The sequence below is a fragment of the Papio anubis genome, chromosome 5 (assembly GCF_008728515.1).
Source record: "Papio anubis isolate 15944 chromosome 5, Panubis1.0, whole genome shotgun sequence".
In the NCBI taxonomy this organism is placed as follows: domain Eukaryota; kingdom Metazoa; phylum Chordata; class Mammalia; order Primates; family Cercopithecidae; genus Papio; species Papio anubis.
The window spans coordinates 80,152,143-80,166,226 of NC_044980.1; the positions used below are offsets into that span (position 1 = coordinate 80,152,143).

Consider the following 14,084-nt stretch of genomic DNA (forward strand, 5'->3'; position numbering starts at 1 on the left):
CAGATCACAAGGTCAAGAGGTCAAGACCATCCTGGCCAACATGGTGAAACCCTGTCTCTACTAAAAATACAAAATTTAGCTGGGCATGGTGGCGCACGCCTGTAGTCCCAGCTACTCGGGAGGCTGAGGCAGAAAAATCACTTGAACCCAGGAGGCAGAGGTTGCAGTGAACTGAGATCGTGCCACTGCACTCCAGCCTACTGACAGAGTGAGACTCAGTCTCAACAACAACAATAAAAAGATAACAGCATTAAATATTTGGCTGTCTTATAGATGATTGTGTGATCATAAAACCTGAGCAAAGATTGCAGTGTTGAATTTTTCCTCATCTACCTTTGGTCTTTGATGCTAGTGACCTTTGGATGGGGTTTTTGTGTGGATGTCCTTTTTGTTGATGTTTATGCTATTCCTTTCTGTTTGTTAGTTTTCCTTCTAACAATCAGGCCCCTCTGCTGCAGGTCTGCTGGAGTTTGCTGGAGATACACTCCAGATGCTGTTTGCCTGGGTATCACCAGCACAGGCTGCAGAACAGCAAAGATTGCTGCCTGTTCCTTCCTTTGGAAGCTTTGTCTCAGAGGGGCACCCACCAGATGCCAACCAGAGCTCTCATGTATGAGGTGTCTGTCGACCCTGCTGGGAGGTGTCTCCCACTCCAGAGGCACAGAGGTCAGGGACCCACTTGAGGAGGCAGTCTGTCCCTTAGCAGAGCTCAGGCACTGTGCTGGAAGATCTGCTGCTCTCTTCAGAGCCAGCAGGCAGGAACGTTTAAGTGTCCTGAAGCTGTGCCCACAGCTGCCCGTTCCCCCAGGTGCTCTGTCCCAGAGAGATGGGAGTTTTATCTATAAGCCCCTGTCTGGGACTGCTGCCTTTCTTTCAGAGATGTCCTGCCTGAAGAGGAGGAATCTAGAGAGACACTCTGGCTACAGCGGCTTTGCCCAGCTGCAGTGAGCTCCACCCGGTTCAAATTTCCCAGAAGCTTTGTATACACTGTGAGGGGTAAATCATCTACTCAAGCCTTAGTAATGGCGGACGCCCCTCCCTGCACCAAGCTCAAGCATCCCAGATGGACTTCAGACTGTTGTGCTGGCAGCGAGAATTTCAAGCCAGTGGATCTTAGCTTGCTGGGCTCCGTGGGGGTGGGATCTCCTGAGCTAGACCACTTGGCTCCCTGGCTTCACTGCCCCTTTCCACGGGGGAGTAAACAGTTCTGTCTTGCTGGCATTCCAGGGGCTATTAGGGTATGAAAAAAACTCCTGCAGCTAGCTCAGTGTCTGCCCAAATGGCTGCCCAGTTTTGTGCTTGAAACCCAGGACCCTGGTGGTGTAGGCACCCAAGGGAATCTCCTGGTCTATGGGTTGAAAAGACCATGGGAAAAGCGTATTATCTGTGCTGGAATGCCCTGTTCCTCATAGGACAGTCCCTCACAGCTTCTCTTGGCTAGGGGAGGGAGTTCCCTGACCCCTTGCACTTCCTGGGTGAGGCAACGCCCTGCCCTTCTTCTGCTTGCCCTCCATGGGCTGCACCCACTGTCTACCCAGTCCCAATGAAATGAGCTGGGTACCTCAGTTGGAAATGCAGAAATCACCTGCCTTCTGTGTTGATCTCACTGGCAGCTGCAGAGCGGAGCTATTCCTACTCAGCCATCTTTCCAGACACCTCAAGAAAAATTTTATATCACTACCACAAATAGAAAACCCAAATTATTTGGCATGAATAGAAAGTAACAGTAAATATAAACATGACAGAGTAAAAATAATAAAACATGGTAGTATATTCTAGCTAGTATATTACCTGATGAAAACTTTTTACAGGGGTCTGCTCTACCTTGGCAAAATGAAAAATTAGAGAAATTTAGAGACAACACCAAACTGAGACATCCTCCTTGAGATAATCACAAAGATTAAATGTTGCTTAGGAGGAAATAACTTTGTCATTATGTGATTTAATGCTAATTAATGCCATATCCATGGACATGAAATCATGTCTCATGCTTCCTAATGTTATCTCAGGTATTACCAGTGGTGATACCTTTCTGGAAACCCTGCTCAGTGGTATAACATGTGGTAGTAAACTGAGTCATACAACATTTTACTGTTAGTTATATTTAAATTTCTATTTAAAAATGTTTTTAATTTTAAATTTCATTGGAAACACTGATTGAATTTCAAGTCTAAAAAAAATTAATTACTTGATTTGAATGATTTGGTGCTAATTTAAAAGTCTTTTAATTACAACCCGAGAAGAATTTAGGAATCAAAGCCATCTGACTTGTGATTATCTCTATCTCCTGTTAGGAGTTTGATCTTACATTAATTGATTTTTGTCTTTCAAAGCATCTAGCATTAGTGGCCCTTGTCCAGGGGTCTCACTGTGGTGGGGTGATAATTACTGACCAGGCTATGATCTGGTATAGACAAATATTCACACTCTATGCTCTTAGGGTCTGGCCTCTGCTTGGCTCCATGTTGTACAGCTGAGAGTAGTGCAAGCTGTCCAATGATGAGATAGAATAAAAATATATCTCAACAACTGAAATATCTGATTACCCAAAATTATTTCATATGGAAAAATAATTACTACATATAGAGGACATTTTATTTCAGTGACTTGAAGGATACTGAATTATTTGAAATTATGGACTAGACACCTTGCTAGGTCTGAATATGTTCCCCTAAATTCATGTTGGAAACTTAATCCCCAATCTAGCAGTATTAGGAGGTGGGGCTTTAGGGGAAGTATTTATGTCATAAGGGCTTCACCATTATGAATGGATGAATGCCATTATAAAGGGGTTTGATGGAGGAAATTCATCCTTCTTACGCCCTTAAGCCTTCTACCATGTTAAGATACAGAAAGATACCAGTGCCTTAATCATGAACTTCCTAGCCTCCAGAACAGCGAGAAATAAATCTCTCTTCTTTGTAAATTATCATTTCCAGTATTATGTTATAGTAACACAAAACAAAGACACACTCTAATAGTAACTCTTGACTGATTACTAAATTCCAGAAATCAGCTCTTTGGTTCAACATGTAATCAAGCCAACCCCAGAAGACATGGCCTTCTACCTCCAGGGCCAACACTGGCCAAACTTTCCCCACCTCATGCCTGCCTTCTACCCTTGTGGGTTAGTGAGTATCTCCCTACCAATAATAATAATAATAATAATAATAATAATAAGCCTAGTGAGTTAAGCATATGGAAGCCTTATTATACTATGAAGAGCATTTACTTTGGAGTCAGAGACTCAAGTTTGAATAGTTACTTAACTTCACTGCTTAACAGCTATGAAGGCTGGGTGAAATCACTCAACATAGCATGTTTCCTCTCTAAGAAACAAGGGATAATTATACTTTACTCATAAATTGTTATGAGAGTTCAACTGAGTTAACATTTCAGGTTAGTTGGATTTGACTAAATATTGGTTTAATTCATGTGTTCATTCATTAAAATTTTAATCATTCTCTAAAGTTCTTTCTTCTCTATTCTCACACAATAATATTGTAAATAGATCTGCTAAACTTGAGCTCTAAAAAGTACTTTAAAAAAATAAAGCATATAATTAGGTTTAAATATTTTATGATTTAAAGAACAGGGGGAACTAAACTGATGAAACCTATTTTTTAATTTTTTTTTTTTTTTTTTTTTTTTTGAGACGGAGTCTTGCCCTGTCACCCAGGTTGGAGTGCAGTGGCACAATCTTGGCTCACTGCAACCTCCACCTCCCGGGTTCAAGCGATTCTCCTGCCTTAGCCTCCCGAATACCTGGGATTACAGGTGCCCACGACAATGCCCAGCTAATTTATGTTTTTCGTTTTTGTTTTTCTGAGACACAGTCTTGCTCTATTGCCCAGGCTAGCGTGCAGTGGTGTGATCTCTGCACTCACTGAAACCTCTACCTCCCGGGTTCAAGCGATTCTCCTGCCTCAGTCTCCCTGTAGCTGGGATTACAGGTGTCCACCATCACGCCCAACTAGTTTTTGTATTTTTAGTAGAGATGGGGTTTCACCATGTTGGCCAGGCTGGTCTCAAACTCCTTACCTCCTCCCGCCTCAGCCTCCCAAAAGTGCTGGTATTACAGGCGTGAACCACAGTGCCCAGCATCCAGATTTTTTAAAGTAATTTTTCTTGAGTTTTGAGAAAATATTATTTATGAGCAATAAACCAATAAAAAGACTATGCAAAAGTAGATGATGTTTCAAAATACTATTAAGCTAGACTAAAGCACTTAATAAAATAGCTGAATTTACTCATATATAATATAAATCTCAGCAAACTGAATCTTTTCAATAAGATATAAAGGGACTATAGACTATTCCTAGCATAGTTCAGCTTAGTTGCTGGTTTGGAGAGATAGAAAAGAGTGCTTTAGGCCACGCAGGGTGGCTCAAGCCTGTAATCCCAGAACTTTGGGAGGCTGAGGCGGGTGGATCACGAGGTCAAGAGTTTGAGACCAGCCTGGCCAACATGGTGAAACCCCGTCTCTACTAAAAATACAAAAATTAGCCAGGTGTATTAGCAGGCACCTGTAATCCCAGCCGCTCAGGAGGCTGAGGCAGGAGAATAGCTTGAACCCGGGGGGCAGAGGTTGCGGTGAACCAAGATTACGCCACTGTACTACAGCCTAGGACAGGGCGAGACGCCTTTAAAAAAAAGAAAAAAAAGAAAAAAGAAAAGAGTGTTTTAGGATGAGGATGTCATTTGAATATTATATACACACACATATATATACACATATATATACACTATATGTATATACACTATATATATAGTATGTGTGTGTGTAAAATGGACCAAGCAATAAAGAACCTTCAGCCAAGTATACTCTTAAAACCAAGTAAAATTTCATTTCATAACTTCAGTTATAGTTGTCTTTCCTAATATTTGATATTCAGGCTGTAAAATGTTTCTTTACATTGTAAAACTATGTTACCTCTCTGCAACATCTCAGAATAAAATACCAAAAGATCAATCTGCCCATGCCTCTTCTTCCTGTGTAAACAGCTCTTTCTAGATAACCATGTTTATCAGAGTCTGATTTTACTTTTCTGTTTGTACTAAATCTTCTGTTTAAATCAAGTCTTAAACCACCTCTGTGTTTGTTTGAATTCCAAAGTTGAATAAATATAGCTTTTATGCATAAATAACCAAAGGAGTGTTTCTCAAAATGTGTTGTCCTGATTGTTTTCATTAGAATCAGCTGGAATGACTGTTAAAAGGGTAATTTCCTGGGCTCCACCACCCCAGTCCTACTGTAATAGAATAATGGCCCTCAAATATGTCCATATCCTAATCCCCAAAACCACAACCTATGTTGTGTTACCTGGCAAATGAGAATTAAAGTTGCGGATGGGATAAAGGTTGCTAATCAGCTGGTCTTAAAATACGGAGATTAAAGCTGGGCACAGTGGCTCACACCTGTAATCCCAACACTTTGGGAGGCCGAGACGGGAAGATTGCTGGAGCCTAGGAGTTAGAGACCAGCCTGGGCAACATTGTGAGACCCCTCTACAAAAAATAACTAAATAAATTAAGGAGATTCACCTAGGTTATCCAGATGGATCTAATGTAATCAGAATCGTCCTTAAAGTAGAATAGGAGGCAGAAGACGAGAACCAGTCAGAGAAAAATGCGGCTGCAGAAGAAAGGCACAGAGCTGCCATGTGATGGCTTTCAAGGAGAATGAGACCCATGAGCCGAAGAATGTGGGTGCCCTCTGGAAGCAAGAAAAGTAATTCTCCTCTAGAGCCTCCGGAAAGGAACGCAGCCTTCCTGACACCGTGATTTTAACCCAATGAGACCCGTTCAAACTTCTAACTACAGAAATGTGAGGTAATAAATTTGTGTTATTTAAGCCACTAAGTTTGTGGTAATTCATGAAAACAGCAATAAGAAACTAAAAATATGCACCAAATCAAAGTCTCTGAATATAAGATCAAGGAATGTGCTTTCTTATCAATTTCCCAGGTGAATCTTTCATACTCTAACATTGGAAAACAACTGGTCTTGAGGGGTTTAAAAAACAAATTGAAGATATTGTAAAGGAAAGATAAATTTCTTACCTTTATAATGTAGGCAAAAAAAAAAAAAAAAAAGAGGGACAAGAATAGTTAGGCTTCTGTTTGGAAGACCTACAAAGTTGGGAAAATTAAGAAATAGTTAAATAAGTTAACTTGTTCAATGATATATACTGAACACTGAACACTCCTTACAATGATTATTAAATTTTTAAGTATAAGATATAGATTCTTTATTCTTTATTCGAGTACTATAGTTTCTAAAAGAGAGAAAATGTTGGCTGGAATACATTAATGGTAGTTGGAATAAGTGGATTTTCAATGGTAAGTGGAATTCAGCACAAATGAAGTATTAGTGAAGAAAATATTTACAAAAGCAAAGATACCATGTAAAACCGAAAATGGTGCATTTTTGAAGGACCATAAAGCTAACTTATTTAACATGAGAAGCCATGAGGAGCTATGAGAAGTCAGTGGCTAGCCTAGGAAATTCTAGGAAGTAAAGGTGGATGCTTAGTGTGGACACTGATTATAGAAAGCTTTATAAGGCAAAGATTTTTGCCTAAACTATGGACAAATAGTTATTGAATAGAATACTGTTGAGTGTTTTTAAACATGGTTACCTGATTTTTTTTAAAAAAAGCAGTCTTTAAGAAAAATTGATCTTTCGGTGCCATGTACAACAAATAAAGGAATGAACTAACGTGACTACTTAGGATGCTTTGGGGGTAACTCATGCTCACAGCGCCGAGGGCTTTTTTTTTTTTTTTTTTTTTTTTTTTTTTTTTGAGATAGAGTCTCACTTTGTCACCTAGGCTAGAGTGCAGCAGCACGATCTCAGCTCACTGCAACCTCTACCTCACAGGTTCATATGATTCTCCTGCCTCAGTCTCCCAAGTAGCTGGGATTATAGGCGCACACCACCACGCTTGGTTAATTTTTTGTATTTTTAGTAGAGACAGGGTTTCACCATGTTGGCCAGGCTGGTGTCGAACTCCTGAGCTCAGGTGATCCGCCTTCCTCAGGCTCCCAAAGTCCTGGGATTACAGGCATGATCCACTGCACCCAGCCTACATTTTTTTTAAATGACAGACATTATATTAGAGGTGAAGATATCAATATGAACTCCTATGTAGCTTAATATAAATACAAATGGATACATGTAGAAATAGGGATTTCTACATGTATCCTTGGTTTAGTATACATACATGTATTTCCTTGCTTTTTCAGTTGAGAGGGCCTAAAAGAAACTATACCCCAACAGCAGTGGGCACACCCAGTGCTCAAATCTTGATTGCTGATAAAATTCTCCAGTAAAAGGAAACAGAAATCCTTGGAGAAATAATTGAGTCAAAACTGTGGCAATATAGTAGAAAAATGTCCTTCCTCATCAAGAGGTCCATATTCTAATTCCCAGAAACTCTGTATATGTCACATTAAATGGTTAAGAGGAATTAAGATAGCAGATGGATTATTATTATTTATTTCTTTAGAGAAAGGGTCTCACCTTGATCCTCAGGCTTGTCTCAAATTCCTGGCTTCATGTAATCCTCCTGCCTTGGCCTCCCAAAGTGTTGGGATTACAGGTGTGAGTCAACACACCCAGCTCTAGCAGATGGATTTTAAGTTGATAATTGGCTGACTCTAATATAGGGAAATTATTGTGGATTTTGTTAGGTGGGCCAGTGTAATCACAAGAGTCCTTAAGTATGGAAGAGGGAGGCAGAAGAGGGGAACCAGAGAGATGACAGCATGAAAAGGAATCAACTTGATATTGCTGGCTTTGAAAATGGAAGAATGGAGGCCATGTGAGGTGGCTCACACCTGTAATCCCAGCACTTTGGGAAGCCAAGGTTGGAGGATTGCTTGAGCCCAGGAGTTCAAGATCAATCTGGGCAACATAGTGAGACAAAAAACAAACAAACAAACAAACAAAAAATAGCCAGACATGGTGGCATGTGCCTATAGTCCCAGCTACTTGGGAGGCTGAGAGGCTGAGGTGGGAGGATAGTCTGAGCCCAGAAGTCAAGGCTGCAGTGAGCCAAGGTTGCACCACTGCACTCCGGCCTGTGTGACAGAGCAAGACTCTGGGAAACAAAAAAAAAAAAAAAGATAAGAGAATGGAGGAATGAGACCATGATCCAAGGATGTTAGAAGGCTCCAGAAGATGGAAAAAGTAAAAACAAAATTTCCCTTTGAGCCTCCAGAAAGAATGCAGCTCTTCATACACCTCAATTTTAGCCTGATGAGACCCATTTTGGAATTCTTACCATCAGAATTACAAGATAATGAATTTGTGTTGTTTTAAGCTACTAAGTTTATGGTAACTTGTTACAATAACAATGGGAAACCAATACAGGCAGGAAATATACAAGATGACCCTAGAGCATCTTATAGTACCAGAATGTAAGGAAATGTTTAAAAGAAAAAATATATATATCAATGGGGTATGCCAAAGGGACATAGGAGCTGAGTGAAAGAGCTTCCAATGGCTAAAGCTGGAACAATTTGAGGAATAATGTAAATAACAGCATTGTATTATAACCCAAAGTATAATATAAATATCCCTGAGTTCACACTGATATAAATAAATAATTGAATAAATAGGCAAGAATAGACCAATTTCTATGTAGAAATTCAAGTAATTCCTAAAGATACTCTGTTCTCAGAGGGGAGCATAACTACCCACTTCTTAAGTGTGGGCTGCATATAATAGCTTCCTTCCAAAGAATACAGTACAGAAAAGGAGAAAGAAAATAACTTTACAATGGAAAAGCTAACAAACACCACCTCAGCCAGGTGATCAAGGCTAACATTAGCAACAATAACCATGTTGACAGCATGCACTCCTGATATGATATGATGAGAATGGCACTTTACCTCTGTAGTCTTTCTCCCCAAAACTTACAATCCCAATATAGTCATAAGAAAAACTACAAACAAACCCACAGAGAGACATTCTAAAAAATATCTAAATAGTACTCCTTAAAACTCTAAAGGTCATATATAACAAAGAAAATCTGGGAAACTATCACAGCCAAAAGAAGCTTGAGAAGACATTACAACGAAATGCAATGTAATATCCTGGGTAAGATTATGAAATAGAAAAGACTTTAGGTAAAAACCAAGGAGGAATGAATGAAGGATGAACTTTAGCTGATAATAATGCATCAGCGTTGTTCGATTTGTACTGCCAGATATACCATACTAATGTTAAGATGCTAATAATAGGATAAACTGCATGAAGGATAAAAGAAAATTCTTTATTCTCTTTGCAATTTTCTATAAATGTAAATCTCTTAAATAAAAACATTTATTTTTGAAATGACAGAGAGATTCTAGAGGAAGAAACATTTTAGGCAAGATTTTAAAGGAAATAACAACTGGGTTAGCAATTAATTAGATAAAGTAGATGAAAGCTAACGAATGAGTCATAGATTATGCCAAAGTTTTAGGCCCCTATTGTCAGGAGAATGTAATGCAGTGACAAAGAGAAAGCTTGCTGGTGGTTGAGCAAATAAGTTTAGGACATAACACATTTGAGACAAAAGTGGATAATCCAAGTATAAACATAATCAGCAGTCAGTGATAAAGAATTGGATGTTGGGTGAATGTTTGTAAATGGAAATGTGGATGTAGATTTAGTCAATCAGTAAATATGTATGGAACCACTACTTAAAGAGCTCTGTATGGAGTAGGGAAAGGAAATGTGTACTAAAATGCAAACCAAGGCATATATCTATATAAAAATAACAAAAAACCGTGAATGGGCTTAAATAAGAACTAGCTAAGAGTTCAGTAGACAGAGGCCCCCCGATGCACACTTTCTCAGTGTGAGTGAAATCAGCAATGAAAAGATGATGCGTCCCCCAAAAATTCATATGCTGAGGTCTTCATTCCCAGTATGGCTGTATCTGGAGATGGGGCCTCTAAGGAAGTAATTCAAGTTAGATGAGGTCAGGAGTATGGAGTCGCAATCTTCTAAGATTAGTGTCTTCATAAGAAGAGATACCAGAAACCCCCTCTTCCCTCACTGCAAGGTGCACACACCAAGAAAAAAGGTCGTGAGGGTATATGGAGACTGTAGCTAGGAAGGGAGACCTCACCAGACACCAAACTGGCCAGAAACTTGATCTTGGACTTTCCAGCCTCCAGACTGGGAGAAAATTAATTTATGTTGTTTAAGCCACCCAGCCTGCAGTATTTTGTTTTTGCATCCTGACTGCCTAATACAGATGGTTACCAGAGGGTAAACTGAAAAAATGTGAATAGTGAGAGCATAAAGAAACACAAGGAAAAAGAAGCCTTCTTTTGTTTGTTCATAAATATTATTGAAAATTTATCTTGTGCCAGACATTGTACTAGATCCCAAGGTGAGGATAATGAACATGATATAATCTCTACCTGCACAGAACTTACATTTTTGGCATGTCACAAACAAGAAATAATAGAAAAGGCAAATATAGATCATGAGAAGTGGTATGAAGGAAGACGAAAGAAGGAAGATGAAATAAAGAATAATTATATTCAGTGCAGGTGTGTCTTTAGCAGTCAATTAAGAACTCTGAGGAGACAGCATTTAGGCTGAGACCTGAAGGATGAAAATGAGCTAGCTATGCAAAAATGCTGAGGTAAGAGCTTTGTAGGCAAAGAGAACAGGAAGTGCAAATGCCTTGGCATCAGAAAGCACCTTGGGAATTTGAAAAACAGAAGAAAGGCCAATTGGATTGCCATAAAATCATTAAGGGAGAATATAAAAGGTAGAAGGTAACGTTGTATAGGTATACAGGAGCCACATCATCCAGACAGGCCATTGTAAGAAGAATGGACATATTCTAAGGACAATGAGAAACCACTGAATTAATCTAAGAAAAAAATGATGCCTGATTTGTGTTTCTAAGTGATTACTGATTGCTATGTGAAGACAAATTTTTTTTTTTTTTTTTTTTTTTGGAGAAGGGCAAGAGAAGAAGCAAAGAAATCTCTTTCACATAGTAGAGAAAGAGATTGTGGTGACTTAATTTCGAATGGTGGTATGTAGATAGAGGCAAAACCTGAGATATTTTTTGGTGGTAGAAACAAATGAACTAGATGATGGATTGGATGTAGGGAATTGCAGAAAGAGAAAAATTAAAGTTGATACCTGAGTGTTACTTTAGAAAATGGATGAAAAATGGTGCCATATACTGAGATGAGAGAGAGTTGCAAATGACTAGGTTTGTGAAGAAAATCAAAAGCTCAGTTTGGGCCATTGGGCTAGAAATTAATTTTGAAAACCATGAGAATATACAGTACAAGTTACTTAAATCTATGAGACTAAATAAGGCCACTTAGGGAGAAAGCTCTGATAGAACTGAAAAGAGACAAGCTCTGAGCCTTGGCAAAGAGAGAAGGAGTAACAGTGAGGTAAGAGGAAAACCAGGAGGATGATGTCACAGAACCAAGGAAAGAAAGGCTTTAAGGAAAGTGTTTTGCTGGGTCTAATGCTACCAAGGCATCAAATGAGGTAAGAAGAGAGGAGTTGGGTTTGGCAATGCAGATACTGTGGGAGACCTTGACAAAGGCAGTTTCACTGCAGAGGTGGAAACAGAAGCTAGATTAGAATGGGGTGAATAATTAATTGGAAGAAAGAAAAAGGTGATAATGAGCATTGATAACATGCTTAAGATGTTAAATAGAAGAATTAAAAGTAATAGGGCAGTATCCAGAAAATAAGATGTAATCAGCAGAAGTGTGTTTACTTTTTTTTTTTTTAACATGGGGCATGTCAGATATGTTAATAGGTATGATCTACCAGAAAGGGTGAGAGTGATGCTGCTAGATAGAGGAGCAGAGGAGCAAATACTCCTAGTCCAAGAGAAAGCAAGAGGCGATTAAATCCAGAGAAGAGTAGGAAGATTTGCATTTGATAATGGCGGGGATATTTCCTTCACTGTAACAAGAGGGCAAAGTTTCTGTTTGGTTAGATTTCATGTGTGAAGGTGAGGAAATTTACCTTCAATGCTTTCTATTCTCTTTCTTTTCCCTTTTCTTTTCTTTTTTTTTTTTTTTTTTTTGAGACAAGGTATCACTTTGTTGCACAGGCTGAACTGCAGTGGTACAGTCATGGCTCACTGCCTCACTGCAGCCTTCACAAACCTAGTCATTTGAACTCCTGGGTTCAGGGAATCCTCCTGCCTCAGCCTCCAGTATAGCTGGAACTACAGGCATGCTTAACCATGCCTGGCTAATTTTATTTTTCTAATAGAGACAGGATGATGCTATGTTGACTAGGCAGGTCTGGAATTCCTAGGCTCAAGCGATCTTCCCACCTTAGCCTCCCAAAGTGCTAGGATCACAGGCTTTAGCCACTGTGCCCAGCAGATACCTTCTATTTTCTCAGTTAAGCAGGGAAGGTGTGTGAAGGGTGAAGTGCAGGTTTTCAACCGTCATCTGAGAAAGTCAAAGCAAATTTGCTAGAAAAACATACAAGAATGGTAGGCAGTATTGAATGGCTAGTTGAAGATTTTGTGACGAATTTCAAGTGTTATCAGTCACCCTAGTATTTTCCACCAATGTTCAGCTACTGAAGTTCAAACAAGGAAAACAGTAGTTTGGAGATTACAATAGGGCTAAAGAAATGCAGCAATGGAAGTCTCAGGTAAGTGAATTAGAAGAACAGGAGGTGATGGTCATAAAGTAGGATGCTTCAAATAGAGAATTAGGAGGTGGTTTCATTAGTGGTGATAAGTTCCAGTGGTTTTATCATAGGTGGCAAAGGTGGGGTAGAGGAAAACAGTGAAAGAGGAGAGGTCGGCCGGGCACGGTGGCTGATGCCTGTAATCCCAGCACTTTGGGAGGCCGAGTAGGGTGGATCACGAGGTCAGGAGATCGAGACCATCCTGTCTAACACGGTGAAACCCTGTCTCTACTAAAAAGACAAAAAATAAATAAATAAATGCCAGGCGTGGTGGTGGGCGCCTGTAGTCCTAGCTACTCGGGAGATTGAGGCAGGAGAATGGCGTGAACCTGGGAGGCAGAGGTTGCAGTGAGCCAAGATCACGCCACTGCACTCCAGCCTGGGCGACAGAGTGAGACTCCGTCTCAAAAAAAAAAAAAAAAAAAAGAGGAGAGGTCAAGGAATAGAGAAGCTAAAGCTCAGAGTGTTTCATCTACATGGTTCTTAGAATCACTAAGAACAATGACAGGAATGAAGATATACGGGAAGGCAGTGAGACAGTAGTTGAAGTATTAAGTGAATGAAGAGAAATGATTAGGAAGGTAGATAGGAATTACCGCCAAGGAGAAGTCACGGGTAGTAAAACTGGATAGGAAAACACAGAGTACTTGATCAGCTGAGATTGGAAGGATATTGTCCTAAAAACTATGTAGCATAGTTCATATATATATATATATGTAAAATATATATTTATATATTACACATTTATTTATATTACATATATCATATATATTCATAGTTACATATATATGTAACTGAAAAACTCTACAGTAAGTGTTTTCATTTCTTAATCACATGCTCTTATCTATCAAGGATTCTGAACATATAACATTTTAAATCACAAATATGCTACTCTGGAGATACAGTTATTACAAAATGAATTTTATAGGATTAAATATATACTTCAAATAAACTAAGCCTCATATTTCATTTTATTTATTAATAATATAAACATCTTTACTCTCACTAGAAAATTATTAATAATTTTATAATTGAAAATTATTTTTAAAAATATTGATTTAAACTTTGGAATCAAGTGATTTGAAAGTCTGGTACTATGTTTACTTTACATCAGTATACGATTTTAATGATTTTCCTAACTGAAAAAGAAACCTCACAAAAACATTTGTGTCCAACTGAAATATATCACTGGCTGTGTTTACCAAATTCTGATACTCATTTTTCAATCCTATTTACCAACTATACAAAAGTTTTTATAACTTTTATATAATAAATATCAATTTATCCTGATGTCACTAAACTTTTCTATAAACCAATACAAAGTTATAATATTCTTATGTAATAAATGAATTTAAAACTCACTGAATTCTTTATGTGAAAGACTTAGA

General features: G+C 38.8%; 1 long non-coding RNA gene across 1 annotated transcript in view; it reads left to right on the top strand.

Moving 5' to 3' along the window:
• The window catches only part of LOC110743494, a 208,745-nt gene that overhangs the window by 177,580 nt on the left and 17,081 nt on the right, over positions 1–14,084 (top strand). The window contains exon 3 of the long non-coding RNA XR_002522630.1: positions 3,010–3,127. This is a non-coding gene — a long non-coding RNA (uncharacterized LOC110743494). The remainder of the gene's footprint in view (positions 1–3,009; positions 3,128–14,084) is intronic.